The sequence below is a fragment of the Dermacentor albipictus genome, chromosome 3 (genome assembly GCF_038994185.2).
Source record: "Dermacentor albipictus isolate Rhodes 1998 colony chromosome 3, USDA_Dalb.pri_finalv2, whole genome shotgun sequence".
Lineage (NCBI taxonomy): Eukaryota > Metazoa > Arthropoda > Arachnida > Ixodida > Ixodidae > Dermacentor > Dermacentor albipictus.
This window is the reverse complement of record NC_091823.1, coordinates 55,691,277-55,710,919: the sequence shown is the minus strand read 5'-3', so window position 1 is coordinate 55,710,919 and position 19,643 is coordinate 55,691,277. Positions and strand designations below refer to the sequence as shown.

General features: G+C 42.8%; 1 non-coding gene across 1 annotated transcript; it reads right to left on the bottom strand.

The window, feature by feature from the left end:
• Positions 1 to 15,157: 15,157 nt before the first annotated feature.
• TRNAR-UCU (transfer RNA arginine (anticodon UCU)) lies at positions 15,158 to 15,230 on the bottom strand. The gene has a single exon. It is a non-coding gene; the product is annotated as a tRNA-Arg (tRNA).
• Between the last annotated feature and the right edge of the window lie 4,413 nt (positions 15,231 to 19,643).

Genomic DNA, 19,643 nt, shown 5'->3' with positions numbered 1-19,643 from the left:
TCCGTTTTAGATCTACTATTAGATTAAATTCGCAGAATTATGATGTCATTTGTGATTGCTATGTTACAGAGTTGGAAACTAGATAGTCTCGTTTTATGAAAATGAAGGTTTTGCCAATTTTTAATCAGAGATTTAAAACCTAAATAAAAAAAATTGAAAGAAACAGTCACCAGATAAAAGTTTTTCTTTTAAATGCAACAAACCTTGTAAAATTTGGTGCAGTGGTTGCCGAGAAAAACGAATTCTCCTTTTAGATGTATTTAGAGAGGAGCACCCGAGCTAAAGCTTCCTCTTAAGCGCGCCATGAAAATCGACAAACAAATGCCAATGCATACTATTCCCATTTCGGAGAAGTATGCTGTTCGAATGTCGGAGAACGTTAATAAAAATAGATAGTGAAACAACACAAAAGGAATGCGTTCACTACGTTCCAAAAGTACACTTCGCAATTTTAAACTTTAGAAAGGTGCTTGAACTACGTAAAGCAGAAATGGACGATCTACTCACCACAAAGAAAGCAGTCGTTCAGTAGGAAGTGTTTTCAACAAACCAGCATAGTATCAGTCATCTTTTTGCAATGTGCAAATTTCTTATTCATATCGCTCTACGATGCCCGTCGTCTGATTCTTACGGGAAACGATGAAAAAATACATTGCTGTCTTTCCACCACGATGACACGCCCATAATTGTACACAGCAAAAGTCTGTAGAAATCCATTTTTGTGGAGCTCGCGCGCAGTTGCATCCCCATGATTCGATAACTGCGAGTCAACTACTCTTCAGAGCATGCCTTGATATGGAAACCCTTTCGCTTCAAGCCTGAACCTAGATTAGCTGGTTCTCGGCATGGCCGCTACGTGGCGAGCGAACCCTTGAAGTTGTTTGCTACCCGCTGCGGTTGCTCAGTTTTTTTTGGCACGTAAAACCCCATAATTTAAATTTGAGTCGTTTTCTACCCAGGAAGAGAAAAGAGCAAGAGAAAAAAAGATTATAAAGAAATGTACAGGAAAATACCAGAACTAAAAGCATGAATAGTAGAGCTGATTAACTCAAGCGGGCTAGGTGGCTATTTATCGGCGCCCCGTTTCAAACAAGATGCCAGTAAATCATCATGATCATTATGGTCGTGAATAGCACCCCATAGCACCCCCAGTAAGCAGCAGATTATGACTGTGTCATGCGGTGACAACTGACCGACTAGGCAGCCGCTAAAGAGTGTGTGGTATTTAGCCACAGTCTTGTCCTAACTATTGAGCACCATTTTGTTTCAGTATACGTTTTACTATCTCTCTGGCTGTTAGAATGCACTCACCTTGCCATCATTGCTTGTAATACATCTACAATTCTAACAAAATGCTGAGTATAATATAAAGAAGTCTGTATGCTGCCCTGATGACATGTTATACCAAAGGTTTAGTGTATTTGTCAAGACGAAAATGTGTCTGGTCTACAATGTGACAGAATTTTCGCGTAATATAATTTGCGTTATGATACGTTTTTTGTTTATGGGATAAAGTATTCCTCAGCCGGAATGGAAGATGTAAGAAGTGACGCACTGCTGTATCTTTAATTCTGCTGCATGCGACAGAAGGCCTCGAAAGACAAACTTAGCCCCGAGGCAAATTTGAAATCTTTTTCTTAGGTACGGCACTGACGCTCGTACAATGTTTAGGCGTACCTAGTCCTCTACTACATTGTTATCACGCTAGTACGCGTAATCGAGCCGAATTTATAATAGTAAGAATAAAAAAAGCAAATACCTTGTTGGATAGAACTACCATGTCATTTTGTATTCTGAGTTGACTTGGATAACTGGAATCTTCCACTATCTCAAAAACGCACTTTCATGTCCGCAACGTAACTGTAACAGGAACGGTCATATGGACCTATGCGCACAAGCAGTGTCCCAGCGCTACAACGGTAATTTAGTGAATCTCTCTGAACAAACTCATACCTTTATTTCCTTAGCGTCAGTGTACAACTTCTCTCCTGCCAAATCACCCTCTTAGTGCCGGCACAATAATGTGAACACTTATCCGCCGAGCCTAGAGAAGAACGCGAACGCATTGCCGGAGCTCTCGCTCCTAATGACAGTAATCAAGTCCGCAATTTTAGACTCCCCGACCACTTTGGCTTCGTTAAGTTGGGCCACCGCAGCACCACTCACTTAGTCTAAAGTCCGACAAAAGAGAAAAACGTAAATTACAACTCCTGCGTCTGAAACATAAAACAATGGGTAAAAGAGCACTGCTGAACACCACTTCAACAATTATTCTGACTGTAAGCAACCATTAATTGAATGCGAGCACTCAAACGGAATTCCATATACAAGGTGTATATACCGGGTGTCCCACGTAACTTGAGCCTCACTTTAGAAATATGCAGCTACCACGCAAATATGCAGCTGGACAGAACCAAGGTAATGTTGCTTGTCATCACTTGGAGATCCTCAGATTATTTTTTGCAGTCCGCCTCACTGCATAATTAGTCCTGCCTATTTAATATACTTCTGAAATATTATAATAAGATGAAAAGTGTCAGTAATAAGTTTGTCGAGTAACATGAAAAACTTGCGATACAGCTTTCTGTTTCTCAACACGTGCTACATAAAAGTATTTTTCTAAGCACAAGAGAAGCCCGCGAATACACGCAAAATGGCCACATGACTGGCCGCTCGAAGCACTTTTCAAACTTCTATAAAAATGAACATGGTCGATCGGTGTACCAGACCATATACGAACAAGCACGAATAAGAACCATCTAGTTTTATATTTGGTTTAACATATTTGGTTTGAACGCTGGCAATACATTTTATATATTGATGTGTAAAGTTGCGCGCGTCTGTTGCATTGAACAGCCAGTGGTGAAACGCGGCAAATCAAGAAAGCAGCGGGAGTCTGCAGCCAATGTGAAAGACCTCCCCAATAAAGGCAAAAAAATGAAGGAGAAACTTTACGTACTGTTATAGTGCAAGCTGCAAACTGTCATTTCAGAGTATTAGCAAAAATTTGCAACATTGTTTCCTGTACCGGGTGTTTCCACGAACACTTTCCAAATTATTTAAAACTTCCTGTGGAAGATAGCGCTAGTCTCGACCATTAGCTGGTCTAATTTTTGAGCTAGATAGCCCAGTGTTTACGCACAAACTCCCCCCGAAGAGCCACTCAATGTAGCTGCGGCGCTACCTTGAGGTTACGCCACCATATCGTTGTTATCAATTCGGTATTAACGGTATTATCAATTCGGTAATTAACGGTATTACCATACGGTTATTTATCAATTCATCCTTCCACCCTTGTGAAACGCTCGAGATTCCTTCCACTCGACGAGCGTTTCGAGTCGAATAGCGTTTTGTGAATAGCAAGGTTTGGAGATTCAGGTAAAAAAAAAAAAAAATTTTATTTTGCCAATCACGATGCCAACGCGTACTGTTCCAGAACTTCTCCAAGTAAATTAAGTATAATCCACGATAAGAGTTTACTCAGTTATGTGGGCAATAATGTTTTCACCAGCCTTCAGGCTCACTCACAAAAGCGGCGAGCGGCACCATTATTAGCAGTTTGTTTGTACTTTAAGTTAGAAGACAACCGCCTATCAATCCCGCTGTCGGAGAGATGCTGCAAGGATGATCCGTCTGCATGCACTCCGATGGACAACTTCATGGTGGAATGAATCAAATTTAATGCACAGCAGTTTAGACACCCCGGATCCAATCTTATGCCTTCAACTTCCACCAAGACTTCGCCGAACAAACGCGACCCTTTTGAGTAGGATACGGTTGGGCGTCGCGTTCCCCAATGCCTACGTGTTCCGAATAGGAATGCCCGCAACGAAGCATGTGACTATTACGGCGACGCGGAAGCAATTCGACATCGTCTTTGGCAGTTCCCGCAGTACAGTGTGCAGAGACAGTCGCGTTCCGTCCTATTGAACCGGTTTGACGACCAGCCTCTGCCGGAAGAAAGAATATTTCCACATCGGCGCGACTTAACATCGCATCAGGAGGCCGTTTAAGCGCTACTGCGCTTCTTGAGATCGGCCGGCCTGTGTGAACGCCTGTGATTGGAATGGCTTTGCTGTTCCTGTGCCTGGCTTTTCTTTTCTCTATATCTCTCTTTGCCCTCTTTCCAAACCCTATATCCCTCTCCCGCACCTCAGTGCACGGTAGCAAACCGGTAAATTGTCTCTGGTTAGATTTCTTGCTTTTTCTTTCTCTCTCTCTCTCTTTCTCTGATAACAGCTTTCTTCAGGCGTACGACTAGCTTCGCTATAACCAATATGGGTGCCAACATCCCACACCTCCACTATTAAAAGCTACCGAAAGGGAAATATTGTCCTTTTTTCCCTTCAGTTTTTCTGAACTGGCAAAATTTCTGAAAATTTCAAGTTTTCCTGTTCTTCCCTAATGATACACACTCTCTTTTTGTACCACATATACTTAGCAGGAGCAGCGCAGCTACGTCAATAGTTTTGAGAATCTTCATACTCCTTTACGAGTCTAACCTAATTTGAAACAATCTCATTTTATCTATAGGCGCCATATTTCACATAGCAACCATTATTCGCATAAACCGTAAAGTTTTAGTGGCCGTTAGTGCAAGTCTCCGACATGCACTGCATTCCAAGCCACAATTACACCCCCGTGTCTAACCACCTCAAAGCGGAGCTCGGACAATTTGCAGAGCTCATTGCTCCAACTAGGGCATACCGCTTAACCAGCGCTCTGTTGATGACCTAGCGGAATTACATTTCTGGGCCTAATGAAAGTTTAAGCCAGTGAAGACGCGCACTCGAGAGTGGCATTGGGTGATTTCGAAGGCAAAGCCATTTACTAGGCGTAGAAAATTACATTTGTTTGAGGCTTAGGCTGCATAAATATGGCCTTCGCTCAAGTAGTAGAACATCACCAGCAAGCTCTCGGCTTCTGTCTCTTGCTATCTCTCCCTCAGCTCTAGAAATAATATGAATGAGAAGACAGGGAACCGGGGGGTCCGCTTTTTATTCTACATATCTTAAGGAGCCAACAAACAAAGACGCCAAGGATAACATAGGGGAAATAGCTTGCATTTACTGATTGAATTAAAAAAACTGATAAATGAATGGAAAAAAAGTGGATGAAAAAAAACTAGCCGCAAAGAAGGAACGATCGCACGCCTTCACGTTACGCATGCGATGCTCTTACCAATTAAGCTACCGCGGCACCGTTTTAACGCGACAGGGTTAACTGCCCCATGTCGCAGAAAATCTGGTGTCAGCATCCGGCGTTCCGCAACCCCGTCTAGTGTCCAGCACCGGACGTCACTTTGACAAAAAGAATTTCCAACCAAATTCTGAACCACACATACCCAAGCAATCTTTTAACCAAAGTTGCTCAAATACCTTGTCTAATTCATTCTTTACAAACATGTTTCTCGGAATTTTGAGAACGGCAACCCACAAACAAATGTAATGGAAAAAAAGACATCCACTGCGCATGTATTTTATATTATCTCTTCTCAGAATAAATTATTAAAAGTGCTAAACAATAAAAGGAGAATGACCCACGCAAGAGGCCGCGCTTCTACCAGAAAGCTTGCCTTCGTGGATAGCGTTCGCCGCCAGTGCTTCCCGGTAAACGTTACGGTTACATAAACTGCAGTTGCTTGGAAGCATGCAAAGCAGTCAGGGGTATTTGAATGCTATAGCAATCCAGTCTAAAAGGCGAAGCTTAAATGTCCTACAAACTTTTCCCATCCACTTTATGGGATATTTCTACTTTACCATTAGAACTAGCCTTGGTAGTCATTGCCAGTTATAAACCTTGGTGGTGGATGTGGAGCATCATTTCTGCCACAGGCATCACGAATGTGTGATGTAGTTGTGTGGCGGTAACTGGTCAATAAACCCACACATGCTACCTGAATGCATCAATGTTGCCAGATTTGAGACCCTCGTAATGAATCAACGAGAAGAAAGGGAAACGAGAGTCCCATTTTTTTATTCATCATATCACAAGAAGCCGACAAACAAGACACCAAGGACAACATAGAAGAAATTACTTGTACGTACTAATATAACCGAAGAAATGAAAAATATGATGGAAATTAAATTGGACGAAAAAACAACTGGTCACAGGAGGGATACGAGCCCACGTATTTGCTTTACGCATGCCACGCTCTTACCAAGTGAGCTACCGCGCGGCGCCTTTTCCAGAAAGTGGATGGGAAAGCGGTGCTGCGATAGCTCAACTGGTAAGAGCTGGGCCGTATTGTGAGAATAGTAAGGGGAACAACAGTGCATTTTTAGCGTAACCTTGAAAATGCTTATGTCAAAACTGTAGCTGCTCTTAAATCGTGGTGTTAGGCTGCTGAGCACGAGGTCGCGGGATCGAATCCCGGCCACGGCGGCCGCATTTCGATGGGGCGAAATGCGAAAACACCCGTGTACTTAGATTTAGGTGCACGTTAAAGAACTCCAGGTGGTCGAAATTTCCGGAGTCCCTCACTACGGCGTGCCTCATAATCAGAAAATGGTTTTGGCACGTAAAACCCCATAATGTTGTAATGTTGTAACCCCATAATGTAACCCCATTTCTGTTGCTCAAGAGATACTACATAAAAGTTTATTCCAAGCCTGAACTAAACCGCACGAAATAAAAATAAAAGTGCCACGCAATGGGACACACAGGACTTTCTCGTGAATATTTCACAATGGATTTTTAATTAAATTTTAGCGTCTGATATTTCGGGTATCAGAAATTGTGCCGAAGATATTTCAAGAGAAACACAATTTGGTTTCAAAGCGATTTCAATGAACAGCTCAATATATATTCAAAAGATCTAGCTCATTGGGCGTAATTACAACTAAATATTAGTTCACTATAATAAACAGGAAGACCCTTGGCGCAGCATACCCGCGTCGGCTTCTGCTCGTTATCGCACTATATATACACAACGTCGACAAACACTCGCGCCCGGTCGGCTGTTCGCGGACGCCCGCATAATGAAGAGCTCGCGAAAATTAACGCTACGATCGAGCGTTTGTAGCTACCTCACGGCCAGCAACGCTGATACCCGCGCTGCAGTGTTATCAGGGTGTACATAACGTAATTATTCGGTGGCGCAACGAACGACCAAATTTCGCCTGCCTTTAGCGCGCGTCCTTTTGCTTCGCGAGGGGGCGCTTCGATCGCTTTCCGTGTTGACGCTGTGTAACACAGAGATGAAAGGTTGCTCGATAACATTTCTACAAAGACACAATGTGTTGCCGATATAATATGTCAACCCTGACCATTAGTATTTCAATATTTTGCGAATATTCTTTTTCTTTCGGTAGCTTGCCGCACATGGCCATGTCCAGGTAATAAGATCACCGCTCTTCGCAGGCCAAATCGATGAAAAACCAGAAAAAAGATCTCCTAAACGGCGTCCAGTTGTCATGATCCAAATCTACCTGAAATACAAGTTCTATTCGGGATGATAGTACGAAACAAGCAGGATATTGATTTAATAGATCTGAAGGCAGGCAGCGGTTGCTTCCAAGGCGTCGCTGCCTCCTAAGCTAAACTGCCATGTCGTTGTACCAGGCAACATGATCCTCCGAATGTCTGCCGACAAACTAACTACGCTGACGCATCTCCGACACCGCTGTTGGCGCGCTGTTGGAGGCATGTCTTCCTATTACTGAGCATCTGGGAGTAGTGCTTGATGTTCTTGAACATCTGGGAATGCTTTTCGCTGGAATCAGCTCAATCGCGTCCCTTATGATGTTGTCCTCACTGGTAAGTAGCCTTTCAGAAATGCATTGCGTACTTGTAACAACATTTCGGTGGCCATTTAGGTCGGCGACTATAGTGACATGGGAACGGAAGGTTAGCGAACATTGTAGGTGCTTTTGAGTGACTCATCATGCCCGCAGCTCTACTATACTGAGAGCCGTTGAAAGGGGCCTGAAGTCCATTTAACAGAAAACCTTCTACCTAGAGCACGTGACACTTATTATGTTTCATTATCAAACGCTGTTTCAAGGGAGGCAAAGCTTTCGGCCAGTGTATGAAACTGAAGGGCGCCGTTCTCATGACATGTCTTCTTGAAATGTCCAACCCTATAAAAGTGGCGCGTACATCGTCCTATACGTTTTCGCGTGCTGTAGAATTGTTGTTTCTGGGTCACAGAGCGGATGTGGCCACCCCAGGAAATGAACCTTTCATTGTTCCTTTGAGAAGAGGCACACCGTTGACCCGGAATGAGTATCTTCTAAATGTGAGAGAGAAAAAAAAGTAAGGAAAATGCCACCTTTGCTATCCTGTATGCTTTGAAGGGGAAGTGTATGAGGGAGTGGAACTGAAGCAAAGGCGCTCAATACACAATGCATTCCTCCGGTTCTGCTAGCATTATGCTTTGCGCAAAGCAATCACGATGAAATGCTTTGGAAACAAATGTAGCAAAAGCTCAGATGCTGGCCGCGCATCAAGAAGCTGCCTTTTATTGGTAGGCGAAGCGCAGTTGACTGGTCTCAGAAAAGCCTGAGTGAGCATTAGGCTCGCTTGAGAGATGCTCGTTGCCTTCCACCCGAACGTCCATATCTTTGATTGAGGGTAATCAGCGGAAACGGGGCCCTGCTGTGATATTTCAACTGTATTCCGCGCACCCATTTCTCATACTTAGTCTAACAAGCGTGTTATCATGGCTAAGTTCCTGCATAGTGCTGCAAGGAGTATTTACTCCAGTTCGAGCAAATACACTTTCTCGGTGTTGACGCCGCAAGACGCGTGCTCCTTTGATCGTTGATTATGTTTGTGCTTGCTAGGTTCACTTACCATCAGCACTGTTAAAGCCTAGTATAGACGTCCGTGTGCGTCGACCTTCCTCTGCTGTTTGAGTAACGAAAGTTCCCTTCGATCAGGCTTATTGCAGCTCGAAAATGTTTACGTTGTGTACTGCAGTTATATTAAAAGCGTACACGAACAAGAATGTGCGATGAGAGGGCCTGTCATATGTTTCACAATACCTCATGGCCTATATTTGTACGTACGTATTCTATATTTTTGTTAAAAATAAATTATGGGGTTTTATGTGCCAAAACCACTTTCTGATTATGATGCACGCCGTAGTGGAGGACTCCGGAAATTTCGACCACCTGGGGTTCCTTCACGTGCACCTAAATCTAAGTACACGGGTGTTTTCGAATTTCGCCCCCATCGAAATGCGGCCGCCGTGGCCGGGATTCGATCTCGCGACCTAGTGCGCAGCAGCCTAACACCATAGCCACTGAGCAACCGCGGCGGATCATATATATTTTTGTTAATGTTTGCGCGTGTGAAAATGATCTTTTAATTCTCATCTTCCATTCTAATTTTCTCAAGTCCTTATTTTTTTACATAAGTGAACAGAAGCAGTCGGAGGCGTAATTATTTCAACCTGACCATTTTGAACCCAATTTTCCCCTATATACACGTTTTCGATGTGTGTTCACATATTTTACAGTAATAGGGAGTTTCAAAATAGGGGGCCTAACGTTTTAGTGCCTCAGATGATTAGCGTCAGCACCACTGCACATGCGCGACACATAAAGAGAGCGTAGTGTTCACGTCGGCGACGCTATTTCTCAGAAATATCGCCTCACTCCAAGCTCAACGCAATAGCCTTGCGTAAACGAACATGGCGGCATCCACTGACGCGACGGCTGTCGCCTTGTACTACATTCGATCCCAGTCTAGATTAACCTGCAGCAACCAAAAACAACGAACGATGTCATAGGCTTGCGCTTTCACTCATTTCATGTAACAAACAAGATTTGCAGCCGAGCATTTATTGTTATTTCGTAGATCGCTAGCTGAACTTGAAGACAGCCAGGCCTAACACAAGCACATTTAGTGGCTAGCGCCATATGCTAGGTTGGCTGAGATTGAACTTCAAGCTCAACATGACACAATTCATTATAAACACTGTACAATAATACTCTGACTTGTTACCTTTAGGAAAATGAGCGTCCGAAGAGCAATTATTTTGTTGTGCTTTATAGTATTACCTTTTGCTTAAGCTTCCGCTTTCGTAAAGGCAGTCCAAGCGCACGACGCAGTGAGCCTGCGCCAACGCCTATTCTAAAACTTGTTGCTCTCGCGTGACACAAGAACCGTGGGCATAAAGCTCTTTGCGGCCGAAAACATTTTCGAAAATTGTCAGTTTAAACACTAACATCCTGCTTTTTCTTTCTTTGTTTACTCACGGTATTCAGCAGCATATGGGCAGAATTCTCGTTTTTTTTACTGCCATCCGAACAGATATGTTTTCTTGTACTAAAAATAATGTACGAGGAGTGAAATGAATCACATTTCACTGTAGAACAAGTATGATTGCGTCAAGAGTCGAATATCAAAACCTAACTGTACCGTAAACTTTCAGTATACTCAAAGTTATAGAATTTTCATTCATTTTAGTACGCTAAGCTGACATCACGAGTGTCAAATCGAACAAGCATAAACGAGTTTTTTTTTTTCTGACAGAATTGTTTAATTTCGTCGAAACAAAACGCAAACAATATTTTTTCACGGCGTGGGTATAATTAAAGTATATATAGTACAATAAACTAGGGGGAGGGAGGGTTAATATTCCACATATACGTATACGCAGAGGTCTATGACAAAGTCCATAATGTGGACTGCGAATTACATGAGTGACCATAGCTTGAATAAACTTTCCGTACGCAAGCTTTGATTTGCAGTGACTACAGAAGCCAATACTGTGATCTGCATACGGAGTTTTCCACAAGACGGCCGTGCTTCTTAACGTGTGTGCCGACGAGGCTGTGTTTTTTAAACCCCCATTTTCCTTACTCCTGAATTTTCGCCGTATACCCGTATATTATGTGTTGCGTATTGCGTGGAGTGCTGCACATGATCTCCTATGGCATTCTAACGATCATCAGCATTGAATTTCCGTACTGTGCACGCAAGCATTGACTACGAGGCACCACATCTTCTCGAGGCAAGCATACACTTAATGTCCAGACGTCGCAATCAATCCAGCGCCATTCACAGATCCAGAAAAAAAAAATGTTGCAGTTCTCAAGCGCTGTGAGCTGTCGTTGTAGAACAATTATTATGACGTCCAGCTCCTAAGGACAAGGCCGCCGGTTCAATCCCGGTGACGGAAGCCACATCTGATTGGGGTAGGATGCAAAAGCGCTCGTTAATCGTGCATTGGGTGCATTCGAAGGACACCCAGCTGGTCAGGAATATCCTGGAGACAAAATACGACGTCCCCCAATATCAGATCACGCGCTTTCGCCGCGGGAAACACCTGAACTTAATTTTTAACGAATTCTGGGAATCAATCCTATGCGAAGCCTTTTACATGCAGCTGTTTATCAAGCGTCGCATGTGCTTCTGGAAAGCGTTAGCAGATAGAGGAACGCGCTTGTCCAAAACGCTCAATTGCCTGTGGGACGAGAGCATCAAGGCATCGACGATGGTCACAGCAAAAGCGTCACGGTCATAGCATATAACGACTAATTTGTTCTACTCCTGCGAAGAAATATTATACTGCTGTGCCATGCGGGCCACATACTTAAGCTCGAGCGATGCTTAAGCTGTACGCTGTTAGCAAGCTAGGCCAAAATGTAGACCCCATCGTCAGGCGGACGCCCAGTGCGAGATGTCTATGCGGCGATGTGATGAGGACTAAGGCGAGATATCATGTTCGTTCGAGAGATAAATGGTGGTGAGAGGTGTATGCGTGCCTCACATCTCTAAATATATTTAAGCATTCTATACGGCTTGTGTCACAGTGGCGGATACACATTGTGTCTAATAGGCACACAATGGGCACATACGCAGTGTCCCATAAGTGGAGTGACGTAAGTATATCAACTTTAGGAAAATGAGAGACGCCATTGAGTATCACGCGCTGTTCTATTCGGAAATCTGTGGGCCTTAAAGATACCTATAGGCCTACATTAGGTGCAAAGACTTTATGACGTGACTAAGGCTCGACTATGCAGAACAGGTAAGCGCTCACTGGTAGAACTGCGCTATGCATTCTATGTTACATAAGCCGCAGAAACCGGTGGCACATACCTCGATGCTATAGGGTAGAAATATCGGAAACCAGAGATGAAGTAGCAGTTACACAGTGTCGAATATGGCTATAGTAAAAAACGACAAAAACTTTGAGGGAGTCTTCAAATAACGGGAAAGGCAGTTCTCAGAAAGGAGGTGGTTGATTCCTTAACTGCAAAAAGTACGACCATAAAGGAATAAAATGTCATTGACGACCCCACCAATATGGCACTCTATATGCGTTCGCGTTATTGTTTGTTATGTTTCTTGTTTTAGCGGTAAAAATGTCCTTTTACGGAGATATAGCTGTAAACTAAGTGCATACGAATCACCGAACTAATCGCACAAACGAAGCCTTTTGTTCATTTGTGAACATGAGAGAACAGGAACCTCAAAACCCTTTTTCTAACTCATCCGATAGTAATTCAACTTCTAACCGATTTGATAGCACAGTGAAAATCCAGAGGGCCGAACTACTAAGATATGCAAAAAGTATAGCTTGAGACATTGTTAACACCGGGAAATGGTGTGTTAACGTTTCTTCTTGCAAATTGACACCTTCAAAAGTTTCATGTACACTTGAACACTGCGAATGTTTTGAAGTTGTCGAGCGAGACACAGTGGGTGTGGTAAAACACTTAAAAGCCCGCGAAATATGACAAATAAGTGCGCATGCCCGCTTGGTCGTTGCGGCTACAGGGCGGCCGAACATGCGACTTGTGCACGAACAGCGCATTTGTACCAGTGCGCTGCCTGGTCTGCTTGTTACTACAAGGAATCACCACCAGGGACGCGCATTTCTGGCGTAAATTGTGCAGCCATCGCCGGCGTCGCGCCCGCTCATAATAGCAGCACACCAGTCTAAATGCCCTAGTCTTTCATACACACGTCAGGCTTGAGAGCACCGAAATCGTGGTCGGGTCAAGCGCGGGCGTGTCAGGTGCTCCTTTGTTTAGGATGAAGGTGTTATCGGCCTAACACCAGCTAAAATCTTGCCTATGTACGTACGTCGCGAAATCAGCATCAACACGTTCAAGAAATATCTGCCTTTTTGATCTCAAACCAATGATTATAACCTAACATGCATCTTGCTCAATCCTCACGCAGATAGACAAGTCCTTCTTTGCGCGGCTTTTTTTTTTTGGCCAGTAATATGTTTCTGTTTTCCTCGCTTCGTTTTTTACAGCCTCCACATTTGGCATCTGCTGGAAGTTTGTGTAGCTTTGGAGATTAAAGCTGACGGCGTATTCGAGGAACGCCGCCTGCATATAGGGGACCCAAGGCGGCCGTATGATTAGGGCATCGCTGAGAAGGTGAGGTAGCATCCGTGTTGAATTATTACTAACAACCGCCACCAAGCATATCGACTATTGCCACATACAATCTTGCCATCGCGTCGTATATACCTAAGACGCCTGGAAGCCTCCGGGGTGCTGTATAAGCGGCGCAATAGTTAAGGTTTCGCGTCCCTGCTATCGCTGTTATTGCTTGACCCCTCACGTGAAATGGTAAATAATAAATGACTGGGTACATTTATAAGCTTATATTTTAATGTGCAACACCACGTGCCACTGCCTCTCAGAATATATATTTCATGGTCGTGTTATGGCCGGTTTGTCTGAAAGCGGGATCGACCACTTTTTTCACATTTCGCGGCCTTTTTTTTTAGAACGCATAAATATGAATACGTAATACGTAGGAAGTCAGACGCTCCTGAATTTGATGTTTCCTGGTGCACTCCGCAACTTATTCTTTGAAATCTTTGCCCTGCATTTAATACTTGCGATGTTGCTTAAGTAATCTAGAGTAATTGTGCAATTGAGCGGAGTACCAAAAATACCTGATTCGCCCCACTATGGAACGAAAAATACATTTCGTCGCTTTCTCCTGGAGTGTTTTGGCATAGTAATTTCCCGCTGTATCTTGTCAGTGTAAGATTGCAAGCATTCCCTATAAGTTAAGACTGACAAAATTATATTCGACATTACACCCTAACATATTTTATTATTTTCCTTTTTTGTTTCGAACATAGTATTTAGCTATTTACTTATTGAACATTTATTTAGCTTTCTTTTGGTGTAGTCGACGTTATTAAAACGGTGATCACATATATTCAAAAAACTATTTTAGACAACTCAAAAAGGGCCATTTTTTCTCATTAAGAAAGTGGTGGACAGCTTTTCATTGATTCTCGTGTGTTCTAACTATGGCACAAATACAGCTACAAGCTGTCACCGCGTAGTTGTCTGAATACGTAAAGGCGTGTCTTACCACTGCCACTGAACACTGTCACTGGCTGGCGAACGTCTCGCTCGAGTCGGAGGACGACTTCCGGGCTGGGGAATTTAAATGAAACGATGGAGACCCATTATAGCAACTTGAATATCTGTCAGCTGTTCGCCAGCGAGTTCCCTTTTCTTTCCTTTGATGGGTACATGACTATTTCCTCGCACCCATTGATATGGAGATTTTGCGCCGCATATCATGGGCACTTGCCCTCCCCAGTATATCAGAACGTGACGTTTCACCGAATATTTGTGTCACCTGGTAGAAAGATTTCCTTTACACTAGGCAGAAAAGATGGTTTTTAGAACACGTCACTTGTGTGTTAGAAGAATGAAATTTTCAAGGGCTGTAGGAAGTTGAAGTGAAAATATTTTGCTTGTTTCAGAATATATATGTATTTTAAATTCTATGCTAACAGCTACCTTTATCCCATTTGCTGTACATTTTAGTGAAGTTCATGTTGCAAAAGAATACACCAACTTGTTTTTGAAATCAGTATCATTACGAAGCACATTTCTTTAACATTTTTTTCTATATTGCCATATTATTGTATACCTGGTAGGGTATTAAAAATTACCTTTTTTATTTTAAAGAAAGAGTTCCGCTTTAGCTAAATATAGTTCGGAACCCTGATAATTCAAAGCATGGCAACGTTAGGTACTAAGCAAGCAGTAAATTAGTTCCAGCGAGGATAGGCGAGATGTATGCCACAATCATGTCTCGGGGCCGGGATTGCAATAGCGAATTACCCCTTAGTACCTCCAGAACATGAGTATCACAAACAAATACATTCACGGATCAGAGTAAAAAACGGGCACTAGCGAAAAATCAATGCCATCCCTGCCGGGATTCGAACCCGGGACCTTTGGATTAGAAGTCCAACGCGCTATCCACTGCGCTACAGGGACTGCTGACGTGGGGAGCGTCTTAAAGAACAAAGTTTACGCAACGCCAGATAAACCGGAGCGACAGCTGCACAGAGCAACGACTGAGCCGACAAAATCCAGCAACAATAAAAACGCCGCGTAGAAAGTTTCCATACGGCGGGCATTTACCTGTCATCTGCGAATTTATTGTTGTTCAGGCAGGATTGATTGTCCCGGAGTGCTGTCATGCTTTTTATAGGACTTGCTTATACGCTCGCGTTTTAGCGCGCTTGTTAAAGTATTCAAAGATGCGATATAGTTATAGAAACAGAACTTAATGGCCAACGTCCGGGTTCACAAAGCCGTGTATAATAAGAAGAGACTATAAAATAGTTGTTTATAAGAGATTGCCTCTGCTGTTGCGAAGTGCTAATGGCGTTCAGCTGCTCAAGACAAAATCACGGGTTTCATGCATTCCGATGGAGAGCATTTCGGTAGGACTCGCCTACAGATTATCGGGTGCAGGTTAAATAACCTCAGACGGACAATATCATTCAGAGTCCCTCCACTACGGGGTCTGTGATCACGGAAGTGTCACTTCGGGATGGCAAACCTCGGAAACAAATCTATAATTACTTACCAGCAATGATCGTGGCAGGGCAATTAACTAGAACCAGTTACGCACGTCTGCAGTAGTGAAAGAACGCAGATAGACTTCACCAACCCTTGCACACCTGTAACGAAAAAATGTGGACCAGCTATCATCGCCTTCGTTTCCTGAAAAGAAACCGCTTGGCATTCTGCAATATCTAGAGATCTGCAAATAAACTCAAATTTTGAATAAGAATGAAATAGTCTCCATACGTATTCGATTCGAGAATTCAGTATTTGTAGTTGTCAAGTACAAATTTCTTTGGAATAAATGGCAGGTAAAAAGCGTCATTACAGTTTCGAGGCAGACAGATGATAAGCAAATGGATGTAATGATTATTACGAATGATTCTCCTGCCAAATAGCTCTGCCCCCTGCCAGAAGCAGTGGGGCAGTTGGAATAGCAAGGACTAACAATCTACGCAATGTTTCTAGATCAAAGTGAAACTTTTTCAGTGGCCTTTTTCTTGCTGGATTGAATTGCTTCAGTAATTTGTCGTAACAAACTTGTTGGAAGCAAGTACTCTTACAGCATGCGGCACCTTGAGCAGCAACAAGGTACCGTCACAATTGCTTTTCTGAATGATTTTTTTTTTGGAATCGAGCTCTGCCCCGTCTTTCAATATCTTTTTAACTCTTCTGAGGACAGAATTTGTAAACCTTGATGCAACACTCGGAAAGTTGTACAACGAGCACAAACTCGCAAACCTTACAAAAAGTTCTGCAGTGTTAGCAGGTTTACAGGAAGGTCAATATAAAACTGCCGCAAGCCTCTTGAGAAATATTAATTTCTACAAAATCAATACTGATTTCTTTTACAAAGAACACATTCAAGAACAAGAGATTTGTCACTGATCATGCAGAAATTTCATATATGTTCTTTAGAAATGTTGATTATTATTATTGTGGCACATTCACATTGATTTTAACTTAAACACATTGAATGCCTCAGCATGCTGTTTACTACACATAAACGAGTGTAGCGACACATAAACTTAAAATGCTAGGTCCAGGCAGCTCAGTTATTTCCATCTAAATCGCCGTCACTCTCATATTGCAAACACCGAGATGCCGTCTATCTTGGCTTCCTGACTGTAGTGCTCATATTATGGCGTTATCTTCGATGTCCGAATGTCATATGTCTTCCGGGCAAGACTTTTTATTGCTTTTATATTTTCACCTTTTACTTCCTGCATTGCCTTTTGCGGCTGCCATGGTCGTACCAGATGCCTTTATCGATTGCGTGGCCCTTGTGTCGCTTGATAGTGATAGCAATCTGAATAATGGCGTACACGTCAGGCGATGCGGTCCTTTTTCACGGCTCTCATTCGTGAGACGTTAGTGTATTTTGGCCCTACAATGTCGACCTTTTTAAGTTCATAGTTCATTCCGTGCACGCTAGCGAAGCTTGGCATGCTGCATATCCTTTAGCACAGAGCGCCCTTCACAAACCGCTGAATGCATTGAAAAAAATCAACGTACTATACATATAGCAGAAAACCATGTGTTGTAGAACTTCGATGCATCCAGCCAGGTCCAGCTCACTTATGTGAAGTAATTTTTAATAACGTAGGCAAAGCTAAACGAATGTGTTCTTCTTTAGGACTCAGCGCAAGAAATTTGGCAATGTTAATGTGTTTGTGGCATCGCCATCACGGCTGAATTAAGCTTTTAGTATCTGGTAGCTTTCTCGCTATAGGCTCTAGTTGCGGTCATAGACATAAACTTGCGGTCATAAAAAAAAAGAAACCAAGCTTATACGACGTTGCAGAATTGACGAAATTACCCGGCGAAACTGTTTTTTTTTTTTTTGGAGCAACTGTAAGAAGTTCAGGTGCCTGAAATTAAATCGCACTTAACGTTGCCCATTTGTGATGGGCACGTTTGAAACAATGCAAATCAGTAACGCTTTCGAGTGTCTATTATGAAATCTTAACAGAAGCAGTTATTCGGCGACAGATATCTTATCTTGCAAATAATTTATCATAATGTTTCCCGCATTTTCGCAAAATTATATTTCGGTATCGCCCACATTCCTTCCAGGGCAGCGGGATAAATTCTTCGTTGTTCACGCAACACACCTATAATGGTCCACATCACTGCATGCGTGATTTACTGCTGAAGCCGTAATCAGGTCAAAACTTTCAACTTCGCCCCCGCATTGCTTATACCTTACCCATAATTTTAAAAAGGTAAAACAAAATGCCTTGAGTAGTTCACTTAGGGCGCCACAGAAATTTCCTTCAAGCGCCGCATAACGCATAAAACAAAGAGACGACGGTTAAGTAAACATTTCCAATGCTTCCAATCAGGGTAGCAATGGTGAAGTTTCGGCAAGAATTAAACTTAGCTTGACCCACATTTCCACCAAATGTAAACTTGATGTAACACAATTTTCTCTGGACATTTGGAAACATAGCTCATAACGGCCATACGATACTTTGGAAAACTTCCCAGGAAAAGTTTTTGCGAAGGCTGTATTTAATCCGCACACATTTAGCTACCACGCATGTGAACGTTGGGCTTTCGCTACACATTACAGTTAAGATTCCTCCCATCACAACCAAACAAAGTTTGTGTGACGTAGAGTTTTGTCGCGTTACCCGGATACATAGACGATAAGTTTAATTTCGGCGGCAGTTGTAGTTAATCCAGAGCTGCGTGCTAAATTTTGCACCACTCTCAAAACCCTCTCGTAACGCTCCGGAGCTCTTCATTACCATTTTTTTTTGCAAATTATGTAACGGAGCCACATACCCTGAACTTTTACTATGCGTTACCCATACCATATCCCTTAATTACACCAAATATTAACGCGCTGTAACTTAGAGTTCCCTCAGTACACTGGGAAACATAGCGTAACATAGCCATTTAATGCTTTCAAGCATTTGACGAAGGTATCTTTTTCGAGATAATTTGATCCACACGCATTTGACATCGCACACAATTTTGCCGAAGTACTCTCCCCATCTTCGCTGAATTATTTGATCTCCGTGCCGTTTGAGGTTATGCTATGGCAGCAGGTAAGATATTGAGCCGCTCGTAAAACACTTTTTTAACGCTCTGGAGCACTTCCATACGCAATTTTTTGCGAAGGTCACCTTTAATCCACGCACGTTGAGCTTCACCTGTGCATTACCCATAACGTTCTCCTTACATTGGCCAAATATAAGCAAGGTACCTTGTTCGTTTCACAAAATACACTTTAGAAACCAACTATGAACCTCGTATAACGCATAAAGTTATAGAAAAATAAGCATTAAGGAATTACTTGGAACTTCTATAAAGTAACTTCGAGATGTATAGCGCAGATGGAGCGACCACAAAGAAGGACAAAGCGACACACGAAGGAGCGAAATTTCATACGCTTACACAAAGCCACCACGCATGCGCAAATACTTACAACCTCAGAAAAAAAGTTCCTTATCAGAAAGGTTAACAGATGGGATGATTATGCACTAAGGACTTAATCTCAAAATATTTTCAACCTCAATGGCTTCTCTTGTAAGCTGGTCATGCACAAAACTGCATGCGCTGAACAATGGTTCCTAACATAACGAACTTGTTTTTCTTTGGAGGTAATTGTATGCGCATGTGTGGTGGCTTTGTGCAAGCGTATCTAATTGTGCTCTGGAAAATTAAACCTTTGTTCGTAGGTTGCGCTTTGTGAGTCGTCCTGTCTTTTATTCTTTTTTTTGGTCGTTCCGCCTGCGCTGTGCAATCCGAAGGCCATATCAATCAACAAGCCCATATATTCACTATGCTATAATTGAAACTTGCGACTCACGTAAGACTTAAAATGTT